We start from the raw sequence: 16,842 nt of genomic DNA, 5'->3' as shown, positions 1-16,842 counted from the left end.
TCTGAAAGCTTTTCGGTAATATTAGTTGGGAAAATATTGATAGGCATAGCATAAAAGTGTTAAGCTCTTTATAAATTTTACTTAGCAATGATAATTATACTAAGTATAATAAAATAACAAAATGTAGCCAAGTGCTGCTAGCTCACAACTATAATCCTAGCTTCTCGTCAGGCTCGGATCTGAGGATCATGGTTCAAAGTCAGCCCGTGCAGGGACGTCTGTGAGACTCTTATCTCCATCAAAACTACCACCCTCCCCCGCCCCCCCAAAAAAGCTGGAAGTGGTGCTTAAGTGGTAGAGTGTTAACTTTGAACAAAAAGAAGCCCAGGCCCTGAGTTCAAGCCCCAGGACTGGCACGCACATGTGCTCGTGCGCGTGCACACACACACACACACACACACACACACACACACACACACAAATTTAATTTTGGCTGAAACAGAAGGGACACACAAATACATTTGAGAAAAAAAAAGGTCAAAAAGGCCGAGTATGTTATGAAGGGACTTGAATGGCACTCGTATTACAGTTCTCTAGACAAGTTACACAAGTGACGATGTGAGTTGAGTAACTGGTCCACGTGATAGGATTATGGAAGCTGAGCAGTCTCTTGGTCTGTTTGCAAGCCAGAGATCCTCAGGTGTCCTGTTAGGTGGGGTGGGGACGGATTGAGGCTGCATTGGTTACTGATCGCATCTACCACCTTCTCTTTCCCAGACATTATATCCCGCAGCAGTCTCATTGCAACGTGCCAAACAGATTTATGACATGAATCTCTGAACTTTGCAACTGCTGCAAAGAAACAGAGATAAAAGGAATAGAGTGTTCAGGCATCTCCCTTTCTCCTTCCCTCCTTCCCTCCCTCCCTCCCTCCCCCTCCTTGATTAGATTTTGATTTCCACCACTGGCATGATGAATTCTGAGCTTCAGTGACTCGCTTATAACCGTAGCATGTAAAAATGGAAAAAAAAGTTCCCCCCCGACGTTTTCAGGAGACATTTATTATAGACCATTTTATACGTCTGGTCAGAAAGGACTAACTGGCTTTTCACAAGAACAGAATCTGGCAGAAAGCCTGGTCTCCCTTAGTCCCTCTCTTGCCAAGAATCACTCTGGAATCAGCCTGAAGGCCTCTTGATGTCTCCTAGGAAGTGGGATTGAAAAATGGCGTGGGTAGAACAGCCCTTTGTGCCTACAACCAGAAACAAAATTCTCAGGGAGGTCGGGGACCCCATTCCACAGGGGGTTTGCAGGAAATGCCAGGGAAAGCTTCGTGGTCAATCTCCCTGGAAAGAGAATGATGACACAGAACGCATGGGAGATTAACGTGGGCACAAAGAAGCCAGGCCACATTGGTCCTCTAAGCCACCAGGAAGGATTGCGTAGGCATATGGCTGCCAAGACTAATGCGGCATCCCTCCCAAGGCTCCATGTCTTGCCCAGCCAAGCTCCTGGCCGCCACATTAGCTCCTTGACCTTCCAGTGTGCCAGTGTGGCCGAGCCACTGGCTCACCATCTGAAGACTTGGCCTCATCCACTTTCCTGCCAAATACTGAGGGGAGGAAGGAGGTCCTTTGGGCACCAGAAGGGTTTAACCAGAGGTGTGTGCCGATCAGGGCTCTGATTTCGATGTGCTGCTCTGGGCTGTGGCTGTGTTCTGCTGGGGTGGTAAAGTTGGTATTCTTATGGAGAAACCCAATGAGTTTCACGTGTATTGTGTGTGTGTGGGGTGGTGGGCTCTGTCCGCTGAGGCTGGTTGCAGAGGCTGAAGGTGTGATGTTTCGGTGGGGATGAGCAAACCAGGCTGTATTTTGGAACATGGCCAGCTTAGTAGGTGCTGAGATCTGCACTCAGGGCAGGTTCCTTCCTGGCCCCCCTCAGCTCTGCCCATCATATCATCCTGGTTGAGTGACAGAACTTCTCTCAGGCCATTCTTTACCTGTGAACTGGGGAGGAAGTTTCCATCCATTGCTCAGGTTTATTGTGACAATTACTTACTAAAGTCACATAATGCTGTCTGTCTCCTTTTAAAAAAAAATACAAACAAAACAACCAATGCCAGGAGCCGGTGGCTCATGCCTGTAATCCTAGCTACTCAGGAGGCTGAGATCTCCATTCAAATCCAGCCCAGGCAGGAAAGTCCGTGAGACTCTTATCTCCCATTAACCACCAGAAAAACTGCAAATGGTGTTGCGGCTCAAGTGATACAGTGCTCGCCTTGAGCTGAAGAGCTGAGGAACAACACCCAGGCCCAGAGTTCAAGCCCCATAACTGACAAGAAACAAAAAAACAAAAACAAAACCAACACCCCCCCCCAAAAAAAAAGAAACCCAATGCTGAGAACCAGGCACTTGTGGCTCATACTTGTAATCCTAGCTACTCAAGAGGCTGAGATCTGAGGATTGTGGTTTGAAGCCAGCCCAGAAGTAGGGCTGTGGCTCTAGTGATAGGGTGTTAGCCTTGAGCAAAGCAAAACAAAATAAGACAACAACAACAACAAAACCTCAAGGATTGCATGCATCCATATCCCGAGTTCAAGCCCCAGAGCTGGTAACAAGAAATTCCAACCCAGTACTAAGGATAGAAATGGGACAGCTGTGGTCTGAGGAGCGCATGGAGGGGCGTGGACAATGGGGGACAGGGCCTATCTAACAGGATGGACAGAGATTATGCAGTTTTGGTTAAGAGAAGTCCTTGCTTCTATCTGTTTCATTTTGAGCTCAAACAGTTTAGCGGATGGCTCAGAGGTGTGCAGTCCTCTAAAGATAGTTTCATTTGCTTCCCAGGATTAGTTGAATTGGATTAATCACCGTGGTCCATTTCAGTATGAATCAGCCTTCTCCAGAGAAATAGAAATGAGGGAGGGAGAAAAGAGAGTGGGAAGGAGGCGAAAGAGAGTGAGCTGTTTAAAGTCACAATCTACAGAATTGGCTGGCAGGCTGCAGACTTGGGAAGAGACAAAGTCTGTGTCTAATGAGTCTGTTGGAAGAGTTCCCCCTCGCTCAGATCACTGTTCATTCACTTGATTAGTCAAGGCTCACCTGCATTATGGATGGTAATCTGCTTCATTAGAAGTTTACCAAAAACACCCACCCACACAGATTCACTAGAATAACATTTGGCCAAATCTCTGGCCAAATCATGGGTTGCACAAGAGGACACAGAAAACTAACCATCACAGTGGACACTTCTGGGCGCAGCTCACAGTCATCTTAGTCATTCATTTACTTCTCTTGGCCAGAAAAGGTTCAATCTTTCCTCTAGATAAGATCCTTGTTCAAGATAAGGTATGTAATAAGATTGGCTTTGTAGCTCTCCAGGCTCTGATCCCTTGTCCCAACTGTCTAGAGGACAGCTCCAAAGCACATTGGTAAGAAGGATATGCTGTCATTTGTAGGAGCTCAGGGGTGAAATGTGCTGGGATTCTCACAGTGTGGCCCTGGGGACAAAGAGAAAGGCTGGTGTAGCAGATGGCAGCTGGGAATCTACAGGGCAGGAAGATCTGCTCCTTGGTGTAGCCTGAGGACCCAGCCCAGCAACCCAAGGAAGTTAGAAGCTATTGTGTGTTTTGGCAAGTATGTGTTTGGACATGGAAATCCAACCTAAAAGTGAGGTTTCATTCTGGCATTGGTGGCTTCTATGTGTAGTCCTAGCTAATAAGGAGGCTGAGATCTGAGGCTGGAGGTTCAAAGGCAGCCTGGGGCAGGAACATTCACGAGACCCTTGTTTCCAATTAACCACCAAAAAAGCCAGTAGGGAAGCTGTGGCTCCAGTAGTAGAATACCAGACTTGAGCAAAAAAAAAACTAAGGGGTAGTGTCTATGCCCTGAGTTCGAGCCCCAGTACTGGCATTAATAAACGTGAAATTCCCATGGAGTGGCAATGCTCAGAAGGCTGACAAGGCCCTGGGCTGTGAGCAGCTGGCAGGACAGTGGGAGCTGCATTGGATGTGAGTTTTATGCAGAGAGCACAGGTTTAGAGAAAGGTTGAACTGCACCAGAGGATGTGGGCAGGGCATGGCTAGTGAGTAGTCTCAGCATATGACAGGGCTTTTCTGGTTTAGAGGTCCATGATGAATCCAGGGTCATGCTAGCATCCTCTTATGCAGCCAGCAAAATCCATCTCAGCCGTTGCTGCCGCCAGTCTGGTTGGCCAAGGGGATGGGCAACTGTGAGACTCATGGACATCCGCTGACTGTGCCATACATCTAACAGGGAGCATGCCTAGGCAGAGGGTGTGTGGGGGCGTGGTGTGTGAATGGCAGGAGTTGCTGGGCAGTGGTGTGTAGAGGTGCGTTTGTCCATGAGATGGCGCTCATGCTTTGTCTTTGTGTGTGCTTGTGGTTTTTGCTTTGATTACCAAAAAGGCACACTGTTAAGTTATAGTTGGTTTTAGAATTCATAGAAATATGAATTCAATAAGATTTTGTGGACTATCCTAGAGGAATTACATTTCTTAGAGAGCTCCTTTTCTCTTCTGCTGCAGCACCCTTGGGACTCCTCGCCTCCTTCTCCCCGCACCCCCATAGAGAACTCATGGTCTAGCTGATACCAGGTGCACTGTGAGAGGTGTTAGGCTGGAGATGATGAAAACAGATGGCATTATTAGATGCTGGAAGAAAAGATAGATTTTTCTGGAAGTTTCTTGAGGAAAGGCAGGGACATCTATAGGGCAGGAAGGAAGATTAATATCGAATGATTAACAGGACTATTTTCCCTACAGGCTGCTTAAGACAGAGACCACATCTATGTATGAACTTGAGAAAGTGAGGATCAGAGGGAGAGTTATAGGTTTCCAAAATCTGGGGTACACTCCTAACTTCTGGAGGGAGGGGGAGGAGCAGGTAAGCACTTAAAGCGGGGCTGTGGTAATTTGGAGGAGGCATGCGCTTTTGAAGTTATTTCAGGCAAGAGTTAAAAGAGGTAGCAAGAGTAACTATCCCTGGAATCAATACGGAACTCATAACATGGTTGTATCACACATGTATGGCTTGGAAAGCAGGACTGAAAGGTGGGAATTCGGATCTTTCTGTCTAACAAGTGAAGAAATACAGGCTTAGAGAATTTTTATGACTTGCTTAAAAGCAGGTGAATAAGTTCCATGGTCAAGTTTTGTGGAAAGATTGGGACTGGAATAGCAGATCTACTTTAAAAAAACTCTTCAAATAGTTTGTAGTAGCTTTGATTTGGCATCTGCCAAAGAAGAGTTTGGACAGAGAAACAAGACATGGAGAATGAGCACACAGGAAAAGCCATGAGGGGGACACAGGGCGCCAGAGGCAGGGCCCTCTGGAGACGGTAGACCCGTGGGGAGATTCATCGTGGACTTTTGGTCTTCAGAACTGTGAAAGAGAACTGTCTCTTGTGAGGATAGCTCTGTCTATGGCACTGTGGTGTGGTGGCGTTACCAAATGAATGCGCTTAGGGCTTGGTTTCTCGTCTTCTGGAAGAGGGGTTATATCTTATCTTTAAGATAAAATCCTGCCAGATATTGGGTGGCTCATGCCTGCAATCCTAGCTCCTCAGGAGGCTAAGATCTGAGATCACGGTTCAAAGCCAGACCAGCCTGGAAAGTGTGTGAGACTCTTATCTCCAGTGAACTACTCAGAAAAGGCTGGAAGTGGGACTGTGGCTCAAGTGGTAGAGCTCTAGCCTTGAGCACAAAGAGGCTCAGGGGCAGCGTCCAGGCCCTGCATTCAAGCCCTAGGAATTGCAACAACAACAACAACAACAAAAACACGTAAGATCCTTTTCCAGGCCTGGTTCCACGTGCTGGTGAAGGGAAGCCCTTGGGCTGCAGTTTCCCATCAGGTTCAAGGCGGGCTCAGGCTGGGAAGCCTGCCAGTGGCTCTTCCCCCTCAGATGGGGCCTGGGGACGAGAATGGCGTGCCTATGTGTCGCCTTTAGGGACAGGCGGAACTGTTGTGTCGGTTTCCAGAGGGATACGGAACTTAGGAATGTTCCCCTTGGGAAGTGTTTATGAGTCGGAGGGACCCTGTGCTGGACCTTCAGCTCGCTCTGTGCTGGCTGGCTGTGTTCTCATGAAAGCAATCTCGTGGGCTGGGCCCATCCACTTTCTTTTGTTCCTGTCTTGTTTGGGAGTCAGAGGGTGGATGTCATGACCTAGAAGCTCCTCCGAGACTCAGAAACAAAGTAGTTGAAGTTTGTGCAAAATACATGCTCACAAAATCCATCGACCCAGGAAGTATCTCTCTGAACGTTAAGAAGAGTGGTGGTTATGGATTAAGTCTTAATTTTTGTTTCTGATTTATTTAATTAAAAAAGCTGGGATCTGTCAGAGCATATGGAAGGGACAGATGTGGCCCTGTGCAGCTGCCTAGCCTTCCATACATAACCATCTGCCCAAATATTCCGAATTCAACAAATATTTACTGCGCATTTCACATGGCTCTGGTTTGGAGGGGGGAGGTAAGAGAGGAGGGGGAAACAAAAACACTAAATCCATATTAGATGTGTGTGTGTAAGAGATACAGAAAAAGGGAAAGTGAAGAGAATAGAAAGGCTTGGCAGGGAGTTGATTATTAAATAAGTATTACACAAATGAAAGAATAAGTGATAAGGGAACCAATGAATGAGTTCTCTACTTCTATGTGAGTGAAGCAAACTAAACACTTCTGTGTAAGTTCTTTGTGTTGTTTTCCTTCTTTATTTATCTTTTCCTTTGGTGGCAATGGGGTTTGAACTCGGGGACTTGTACTCATTAGGCAGTTGCTCTTCCACTTGAGCCATACCCCCAGCCATTTCCCTAGCTCTATTTACCAGTGAAAACCCTACTTGAATGTAACTCTGGCTCTGCAATAACAGTAAACCTGATACATGACAGTAGAAGGCTCTTCACGAGTATTTACTAGCTGAGTAAGTGAGCCATGCCCAGGATTTAAAGTGATTGGTCTGTATTCCATTTATCATTTGATAACGTACACTCATTTTTTGTGAGGTACTCAAGATGCAGAGATGGGCAAACTCAAGTCCACTTCCTCCTATCTCCCATCCCCAGGTTACTGAGAGAAACAGACAATTTGGATGTCCTTGGTAACTTCCACATGCAGAACAAAGAAGGAGCTAAGGGGAGGAGACCCTGGAGCAAAAGCCACACTTGCGTAGAAGTGAGTGGGACAGGAAGATGGCAGAGCAATGAATGGAGATGCCTGGTGATGGTGATTTAGCATGGCTGGGCCATGAACACTTTCCATGTAAAAGGGATGAAGAGGTAAGCAAGAGAAAGACCACAGAGAGTCTTCAAGGCCATACTCAGAGGTATGGAGTATAAGGTGAACATGGCAACAAGCCCTCTAGGCTTGGAGAGCTTTCTCATCCTTGTCAATCCAGAGCTCCTTTTTTGGTGGTACTAGGATTTGAACTCAGACTCTTGCACTCATTCAGCTTGCTTGCTGAGCTGGTGCTTTGCCACTTGAAGTATGTCTCTAGTCCTGCTTTTTGCTGGTTATTTTGTAGATGGAGTTTCAAAGACTTTTCTGGTCACATGTTCTGGATCTCAGTCTCCTGAGTAGCTGGGATTACAGGTGTGAGTCACTGGTGCCCAGACACAAAATCCTTTTGACTTCCTGGGGGGAAAATTAGTCATTATGGAACTTCAGTCTTTATCTTGTCCTCTGTATGTCAAGTGTTACTGCTGTCTTATCCGTTTTTGTATTTTTTGTCTCTACCATAAACCTGGCACTTAGTATAGGTGCTTAAAAATTTTTTGCCAAAAAAAGATGGAGATGCTGGATGCTATTAAAGAGGCTGAGATCTGAGGATCACAGTTCAAAGCCAGCCTGGGCAGGAAAGTCTGTGAGACTATCTCCAATGAAACACCAGAAAACTGGAAATGGAGCTGTGGCTCAAGTGGTAGAGTACTAGCCTTGAGATGAAGAGCTGAGGGACAGTGCCCAGGCCCAGAATTCAAGCCCCATGACTGACTGAAAAAAAAATGGAGGGTTTTAAAAATGCATTCCTATAAGGCACTGAAAGTAGAGACAAGAATCCTATGAATCCTCCCTGTATTACAGTCACTAACAGATTATATGACTACTGCAGTAAAGCAACAGCCCTTGAGATTTACATGGGGGAAGGCGAAAATTTTGAGAAGCTGAGACTGTTTTCAGTAGTCTGACCTTGGAATCCCCAAAGGTTAGCAGATTCTGGGATTTTGTGACTATTTTGTGTACCCAGAGACTCACAGAATTTACCAATCCCCTGAGAATCACTTAAGAAAAGACTGTGTGACTTTTAAGTCATCTCATCTGACATTTCCCACCACAGATGGCCTGAAGAAACATGTCAACACTTGGCTAGATGGAATCTCATTTTGTCGGCTCATTGTGCAGTTTGCACTCGTGTTTACTGGTCCCTGGCAGAGTCCAGATGCTGTTCCTGGCATTTCGATGAACAATCTCTTGTAAGACTAGATACCTCTTTTACAAATAAAGAAAATGAAGGCTAAAAGAAACAAAAGAACAACAGGTTCAAAGACATAGAAACTGCACGGCACCCTTAGGGTTCAACCACAGATTCTAAGACCACCTTCCCCCCCCCCCCCCCAGGTCTAGTAGAGAGGGGACATATGCTTTGGTCAGTTTTCAGGGTTAAAGGACTATAGGAGATGGTACAAACAAATCTTTACTTGTATAATATTCAAATGAATGATGCTTAGCTAGAGTTTCTTTTTAGTGTCCTTATACCTGGAGGACTAAGAAAAACGGAGCTTCTAAAATCCTAGGATGTTAGGGGAGGAGCATTTGGTGTCTCTCCTCTCACATTACATCACAGAGCATGATCTCACCTGTCAGGGTGTAGGCCATATGTTACCAGACTCACTGATACATATTATGTATATTGTAATACTACAATTTGGACTCAGGTTCTCACTACTCTACTACTTTATCCATGCTTTTCATCCTTTTATTTATTTATTTTTTGCCGTTTAGTTCTTTTTTTTTTTTTTCCAGAATTTTATGTTTTGCCTGGGGCTAGCCTTGGACTATAATCCTCCTGTTACTGACTCCAGAGTGGGTTGTCAGGAGAGAGTGTGCCACCACATTTAATTTTTTTTTTTGAGATAGCCTCTCACTATTTTGCGCAGGGTCTCCTTGAAACATAATCCTCCTATTTCTGCTTCCTTTGCATCGGATTACAGCATAGTTATCTTCTTTTTACCAGGAGGACAATGAGAGAGGTTAAGAAATGTTCTCAAGTAACATAGGTAACAAGGGACAGAGGTGGTCCTTGAATTACAGGTGTGCATGTTTCTAAAGAGCAAACCCACTCTTCTTTGTCATGGTCCCCTTCTTTCTTGCCTGCCTGCCTGCCTGCCTTCCTGCCTGCCTTCCTGCCTTCCTGCCTTCCTTCCTTCCTTCCTTCCTTCCTTCCTTCCTTCCTTCCTTCCTTCCTTCCTTCCTGCCTTCCTTCCTGCCTTCCTTCCTGCCTTCCTTCCTTCCTTCCTGCCTTCCTGCCTGCCTTCCTGCCTTCCTTCCTTCCTTCCTTCCTTCCTTCCTTCCTTCCTTCCTTCCTTCCTTCCTTCCTTCCTTCCTGCCTTCCTGCCTGCCTTCCTGCCTTCCTGCCTTCCTGCCTTCCTTCCTTCCTTCCTTCCTTCCTTCCTGCCTTCCTTCTTGCTTTCTTGCTTTTGTCAGTCATGGGGCTTGAATTCAGGGCCTGGGAGCTGTCTCCAAGCACTTTTGCTTAAGGCTAGTGCTCTACCACTTTGAGCCACAGTGTCACTTCCAGTTTTCTGGTGGTTAACTGGAGATAAGAGTCTCATGGACTTTACTGCCTTGGCTGGGCTTGAACCACAATCTTCAGATTTCAGTCTCCTGAGTCACTAGGATGATAGGTGTGAGCCATCAGCGTCTGGTTTTGATTTTTTATTCTTGTGTGCTCTGAGTAATTTTTCTCTGCTAATGCATTATCACAATGTAGGATCTTTTAAAATTCAGTATCTTTCCTTAGGTAAAAACAATGGCTTGCCAACTGTTCCATATATTATTATTATTATTATTATTATTATTATTATTATTTGGTGCTGGTCCTGGAGTTTGAACTCAGAGCCTTGGCACCTGAGCTATTTGTACTCAAGTCTGGTGCTCTACTACTTGGGTCACGGCTCAACTTCTGGCTTTTTGGTGGTTAACTGGAGAAAAGAGTCTCTTGAACTTTCTTGCCCTGGCTGGCTTCTGACTGTGATCTTCAGATCTCAGCCTCCTCGGTAGCTAGGAGGAAGGTGTGAGCCACCAGCTCCTGGCTCCATATACATCTTTAAAATATGGTTTTAGCCTCTGTGGATCAGTAGCTGGTATAATTCTGTGTGATACCTGAAATTTGAATGTAAGTTGAACCATAGCATTTAATGACTTGGAAACTAAATTGATAGAAAGTCATCAATCAAATACAAGCTCAGTAGGGCAGACATTCTTGTCAGAGCAGTGGAAGACATAGTCTAGGTTGGCCAACTATGAGCTGTAGTGGCACTTGGCTTTTGCTTGTTTCTGTACAGCATTGAGTAGCTAAGAAAGCTTTTGATATCTATTTATTTTATTGGTAGGACTGGGGTTTGAACTCAGGGCTAGGCAGGCCCTCTACCACTTGAGCCAATTCTCTAACCCATCCTACTTTAGTTATTTTGTAGATGGACCCCATATTTATGCCCAGGTTGGCCAGGACTGTAATTCTCCTATTTACATTTTCCACATGGCTGGGATGACAGTGGTTGAGATAGGCTCTTGAAAACTTCTTTCCCATGCTGGCCTTGAAAAGTCATCATCATTATTTCTACCCATCTCCTCAATAGCTAAGATTATAAGCATAAGCCCCTGTGCCAGGCCTCATATTTTTCAATGATTAGGGAAAAATTGCATTTTTTCTTATTATGTATAGACCTGATAATATTTTTTGAGCTTCCTTTTGGGCCCACAAGACTAGAAATAATCACTCTCTATCCTCTTGCAGTAAATGTGTGCCCATCACATCAGCCTTTACCTCTCCCTAGTGAAGAAGGATGAGGAAAGAGATTCTGTCTATTCCACAGAACACATAATTCCTTTTGGGGCTTGGGAGGACCCTGTGTTTGCAGTGGGGGAATGAAGTAGACCAGCCAGATCTCCTTTGGATGCTGCAGAATTGCCTACTTCAGAGGCAAAAGGGTTGTTCTGGAGGAAGGGAATCATCCTTCAATGAGCAGAGCAGGCTCATTTATGAGTATCTGACTTCCCATGGCTCTCTGTGGGCCTTCTTCATCTTGGCTCCTTTATCACACAGGAAAAAATGGTGCATTTTTGTTGGAACAAAGAAAGACTTCCTCATTTCTGTAGGGCAGAGAAATCTAATGGGAGGAAAAGTCTGAGAAAAGCTCCCCTTTCTACATCAAGAACGAAAGGAAGTCTGTTATTGAAGCAGGAATGGATGCTACCAGGTGAGCACTTGGCTCCCTAGATGGGCTTTGGAGCTCTGGGCTCTATTGAAGCTCTTCCTCTTGCCCCCCACCCCTACTTCTCCTGTAGTCTATTCTCTTCTGAAGGCTCAGAAGGTAGACTTTAGAGGTGGGGATGGGAGCTCAAAGGGAGCATGTGCAGAGCTTGGTTCACTCAGATCTTCTCATCAGTCAAAGCCAGCCTGCAGAGGGCTAATCAGAGCGGGGCCGGGCATCGCCTAGCTTCCCCTGGTGATGGGGCTGGGAGGCCCCTGAGCTCTATAGTCCTGAGATCATTTGCCCCATAGGCCATGTCTGTCTCCTGTCCTTATTAGAGATCAGAAGTTGGGGTTCTTCAGAGCACTTTTGAAAGGCAAATGCCTCTAAAAAAAAGTCCTGCTCTTCGCCAGTGAATTTATTGCAAGTTCTCTTCCTGCAGCCCCCACCCTTGCTGCCACTATCCTGCAAGAGTCACCCAGTGGGTCTCTTGCCTGGGGTTTAGCCTCACCCACTTCACATTCCAGGCAACAAAGGGAGATGTGAGCCAGGTGTCTTTTGCTTTGCCTTTATTCCTGGGCTAGGGAATTTACATGACATTGGTGCTGAGAATATACTTTGAATACATCTGAAAGTAAATGGCTACAATTCCTGGGTCCCAGGCTGCTCCTACTTGAAAGACAGAGTGGAGCAGGGACACTGTGGTTTCCTGATGCTGCTTTGCCACAGATCTTCTAAGAGATCCCTCCTCTCCGCCCGCCACGCTGCGCAGCCCTGAGCGTGAGTGCCTCCTGTGGGGCCAGAGTTCAATCCTATGTATGCTGTCTCTGCGGCCTGCGTTTTTCTTGGTCTCCTGATTGGGTCCATCCTCTGGATTTATCCCCAGCCAGGGCTTTGGAATCTGGGATGGATGACCACTGAGGCCACTGGTGGACCATTCCCAAGTTGCTGAAGCCAGGCTACAGGAACCTGACCTTGCTTCTTAATGGGAAGGGCGGGGAGATCTCGGGTCACTCACCCCATTTCTTCTGTGCCAGTGTGGTAGCCTTGTGAAGTATCTCTCTCTAGGCACCAGGACCAGTTACGGGCAGCTGAGGTGGGAACCCCGCACAGAAAACGCTGGTTGGTCTCAGTCTCTGAGCTAAGTATGGCATCCATGTGTCTCTGTGTGCCTGAATCCTGGTTTTCTTGCTATAGGTACCAAGACCATTTTCAGTGGGGTCCTTCGACTCTTACAGAATAGACACATGGCCTCCCTGTACCCTAACTCACCATCCTCCAGGTGCATAACGACGAGGAAGAGAGGATATTTTGTGTTCAGCCCAGGGCCCCTGAAACACACCTGGAGCCCCTCCTCTGCTGATGCTTCAGGTGTTACAAGGAGCACTCACAAATACTATCACATTTGTTTAAGTTTTACACAGTGCTGCCATTTGGAACTTGGATGCCTTCCGAAGACCATGTGCGAAAGGCTTGGTTGCAGCCTGCAGAGACATTGGGATGTGGTGAAGCTGAACCTGGAGTTTTTTTTTTTTAATTTTTATTTTTTATTGTAAACATACTGTACAGAGGGGTTACAATTACATGGGCAAGATAATGAGTACATTTCTTATCAAGCATTGCAGCCTCCTCCTTTGTTTACCCTTCACATCCTTTCCCAGCCTCCCCCCGACCCCCACCCAATCCTCCCCCTCCCACCAAAGTTGTAAAGTTCGTTTTCGACATGACAACTTGTACATCTCATTGTTGTAATGGGTCCACAGTTATCCTTAAACGACTTGTTTTCCCCTTCTCCTCCATAAATTGTACCGACATCAAATATAGTGAAAGCAGGGGTTATACTTTGGGGGAGGGACATACAAAGCAACAAAGAAATGATCTTATAAATGCGTTAGAAACAAATGCATGAAAGAAGAAAAAACATTTAAATACATATCTAAGGGTTCATTTTCCTAACATCACATTATCTGACCTTTTCTGCTTGACTCATACATATACTAGATATTGCAAATAAGGGAAACCATGGGACCTATGTTTCTTTGGGCTTGGCTTACTTCACTTAATATAATTTTTTCCAAGTCTTTCCATTTCCTAACAAAAGGGGCAATGTCATTCTTTCTGATGGAGGCATAGAATTCCATTGTGTATATATACCACATTTTCTTGATCCATTCCTCTACTGAGGGGCATCTGGGTCGATTCCATATCCTAGCTATGGTAAATAATGGTGCAATAAACATAGTTGTGCTGGTAGCTTTAGTGTGGTCTTGTTTGTGTTCATTTGGGTAAATGCCCAAAAGTGGGCTTGCTGGGTCATAGGGGAGTTCTATGTGAAGTCTTTTGAGGAACCTCCATACTGCTTTCCAAAGTGGTTGAACAAGTTTACACTCCCACCAACAATGAAGTAAGTGAACCTGGAGTTTTTAGGACTAAACTTTTGGGGTTCTAGGATTGGCCCTTTGTCCGTATGTACATAAAGAGACATGGTGAAGGGCAGAGACAGGAGGGTTATCACACGGCATGGACAGCTACAGGAAGACAGCACTTTAGCCCATCTTTGCCTGTCTTCAGGCACAGACTGGAGCAACATTTAGGGTTAGATCCACAAAGAACTACGGGTAGGGATGACAAGTATGCATAGTTGGAGAGTTTCAGACTCAAGTGTGTTCAAAGATGGTTGGAGGTAGTCTGACAGTCTCAGGACTGGTCAGATAGAGCCTTGTTACCACAAAAGATATTGAGACCTGCTTGGAAAGTGATCTAGTGTCCTGTCCACTCCTCCCTGGGTCCCAAGATGGCCACAGAATGGCTGCAGGGGGAATGGCTCAGAGCAAGAACTTTTCTCTTGTTTTCTTTTTTTAAGTTAATTCATGGGTCCATGTTTTTCAGCAAACACAGCTGTTAAACACCTGTGCCAGAGCCTTTAGAAGTTCGGTGCCTGGGGTGTGCCCTTGAAGATTTTGGAACTTGGGCCTTTCCTGTTCTTCTGGGTTTTGCATCTTGGCGGTCATGAGGTGAGCAGGTCTCTTCATCATGGGCGCCTGCCATGGTGTACTGGGCTGCCACGGCCCCAAGCACGTGACCATGGACAGAAAGCTCTTACCACTTTCATGCAACCTTAGCCAGAATATCTAGAGAGTAAAACTTAAAAGGAGGAAAGATTTGTTTGTCTCATGATTTCAGAGGATTTCACCTCTGGTCTCATGTGCTTGAGCAGAACATCACTGCCGCCAAGAAACAGAGACAGCAAGGGAGGGGTGAGGGACAAGGTGGCCTCAAAACCTGTGCCTGGTGACCTATGACCTCCAGCTAGGTCCCACCGCCTGAAGTTCTCAGATGCTCTAAGAACCTCAAAACATTATTTGTTGGTGGCTTTGTCCAGCACCGTCAGCTAGACCAAACCCCCAGCAAATATGCCTTTTTCTAAAAAATTTTTGGAAGTACTTCATATCTGAACTGTAACACATACTTCTGAGGCCATGAGGGAAAACACATTTTACCCCCTTCCTCCTCCTCCTCCTTCCCCTCCCACTCCTCCTCCCTCCTCCCCCTCCTCCTCCCCCTCCTCCTCCCCCTCCTCCTCCCCTTCTCCTCCTCCTCCTTCTTTTTTTTTCTTCTTCCTTCTTGATTACACCTCTACTTCCAGATTTTTTTTGTTATTTAATTCAAGGTAAGAGTCTCCCAGACTTTCTTGCCTGGGCTGGCTTAAAACTGAGGTCCTCAGATCTCAGTCTCCCGAGGAGCTAGGATGCCAGGTGTGAGCCACCAGTGCCTGGCCCCCATTCCTCCTTTTAAGTTGTTTGTCTTAGGTATTTTTCTATACTAACACACCAACTTCTCTTAGTCTCATTTTGCCATCCATTCTAGAGATGAAGGAATGAAAGCTGGTGGGGTGTGGGGGGGAGGATTGGGAGGGGGTTTGGGGAATGAAACAATTTCCCCAATACCACACAGCAGAACTGAGATTTGAATAATTTTTTTCCAATTTGAAAACACAAGTCTTTGGGACACACACACACACACACACACACACACACACACACACACAGTAGTAAGTTAAGAAAGAGAAATACAACTTAGGGATTTGTTATGTCCCTTATTAGGCCTTTCTATAACTATGCCCTGGTTTGCAATATTTTGTGTATCTGTTGGTTATTCTCTAGACAATAACCAGTGACTAGGTCCAATTCATTTTTATGTTTCCAGGGAGGCCTAGTACACAGTAGGCGCTTAGAAAACCCTGATGAATAAAGTGTTACTAAAGGGTCTTTGTGAACCAGGTGTGCTCTGAATTTAATCAGGAGGGAGAAGCCAGTCCAGGAGGGAGGTTTGGCAGTCTAGGTAGAAGCTGACAGAAGAGAGGCAGGAGGCAGCTGAAGGAGGGAGGTGAGGAGCAGGCTGGGGGAGGCGTGGGCCCCATGGTGAGCTTTGATATTCAATAATCCAGGCTTTGATTCCCATACAAGAGTTTCAATTGCTGCCTTTGTGTACAAACTGATTGGAGGAGGGGCATTTCTTTTTCTTTTCTTTCTTTTTTTAAATATAAGCAGGGGGTTTTCTAATGAAATCTGTATGGTAGGGCCCAAAGTTAAGCCTCTAGTTCGGACTCCCTTTTCTGGGCAAATTACAGAAAGCGATCTATGCGGGAGTCAGGGGCCATCAAAGCAGAGGTGTGGCTGTGGTCTGTGCAAATTGGATATGTGCTGGCAAACACTGGGAGCCCAGGGGCCAGGCTGTCCTCTGGATTTCCTTCCAGAGCTTGTCAGACAGTCATGGCTGTGGCATGAGCCCAGGGCTAGCAGATTTGCAGAGCACTAGTTTTGTCCTTCCAGAGAAGTGTGAAGAACTGGCAGGATGATCACCTGGCTATCTAACTGGGGAGACCCAATGATTGGGTGTGTGACCACGTAAAGTTATAAACGACCACCAACATACGCATATAAAACATGAGTCTAAGTGAGGAGTCTAGGTCTAGGAGGAGAAGGGGAAGGGGAAAGAAGAAAAGAACGCTAGAAGGTGGATCATGTTAAAATACACTTCAGCTATATGTGAAGACAACATAAAGGACCTCAGTGAATGCTGTTGGTCAATAGGGGTCTGGGGTGAGCAAAGTAAAATGGGCTCTTTTGGGGAGTGGGTACTAATGGAGGGTGTTTTGGGAAGGGAGAGATTGAGGAGGTAAGATTGATTGAAATATATTGTAAACATGTATGAAAATGTCAGAAGGACAGCACACTCCCCCCCCCCAACGGATGTATACTAGTAACAAAATTATCATCCACATAGAAATGAAGCAACAATGGTGAACAGCCATTCTATGGAGACCTGTGCCTAATATTTATCCCATCCAGTCTCTTTTCTGCCCCATCCTTGTCTTGTGGAAGTATTGTGCCAATATTGACACAGATCCACTGCAAGGGG

The 16,842-nt window shown here is 45.9% G+C and overlaps 1 long non-coding RNA gene across 1 annotated transcript in view; it reads left to right on the top strand.

Annotated features, from left to right (window-relative positions):
- The window catches only part of LOC138806329 (uncharacterized), a 54,927-nt gene that overhangs the window by 25,656 nt on the left and 12,429 nt on the right, over nucleotides 1–16,842 (top strand). Inside the window, exons 2-3 of the long non-coding RNA XR_011365792.1 lie at nucleotides 7,018–7,230; nucleotides 14,311–14,435. This is a non-coding gene — a long non-coding RNA (uncharacterized lncRNA). The remainder of the gene's footprint in view (nucleotides 1–7,017; nucleotides 7,231–14,310; nucleotides 14,436–16,842) is intronic.

Source organism: Dipodomys merriami, unplaced genomic scaffold (genome assembly GCF_024711535.1).
Source record: "Dipodomys merriami isolate MVZ:Mamm:240054 unplaced genomic scaffold, mDipMer1.0.p SCAF_4, whole genome shotgun sequence".
Taxonomy (NCBI): Eukaryota; Metazoa; Chordata; class Mammalia; order Rodentia; family Heteromyidae; genus Dipodomys; species Dipodomys merriami.
The sequence above is the reverse complement of the archived record's forward strand: the minus strand, read 5'-3'. Positions and strand labels throughout refer to the sequence as shown.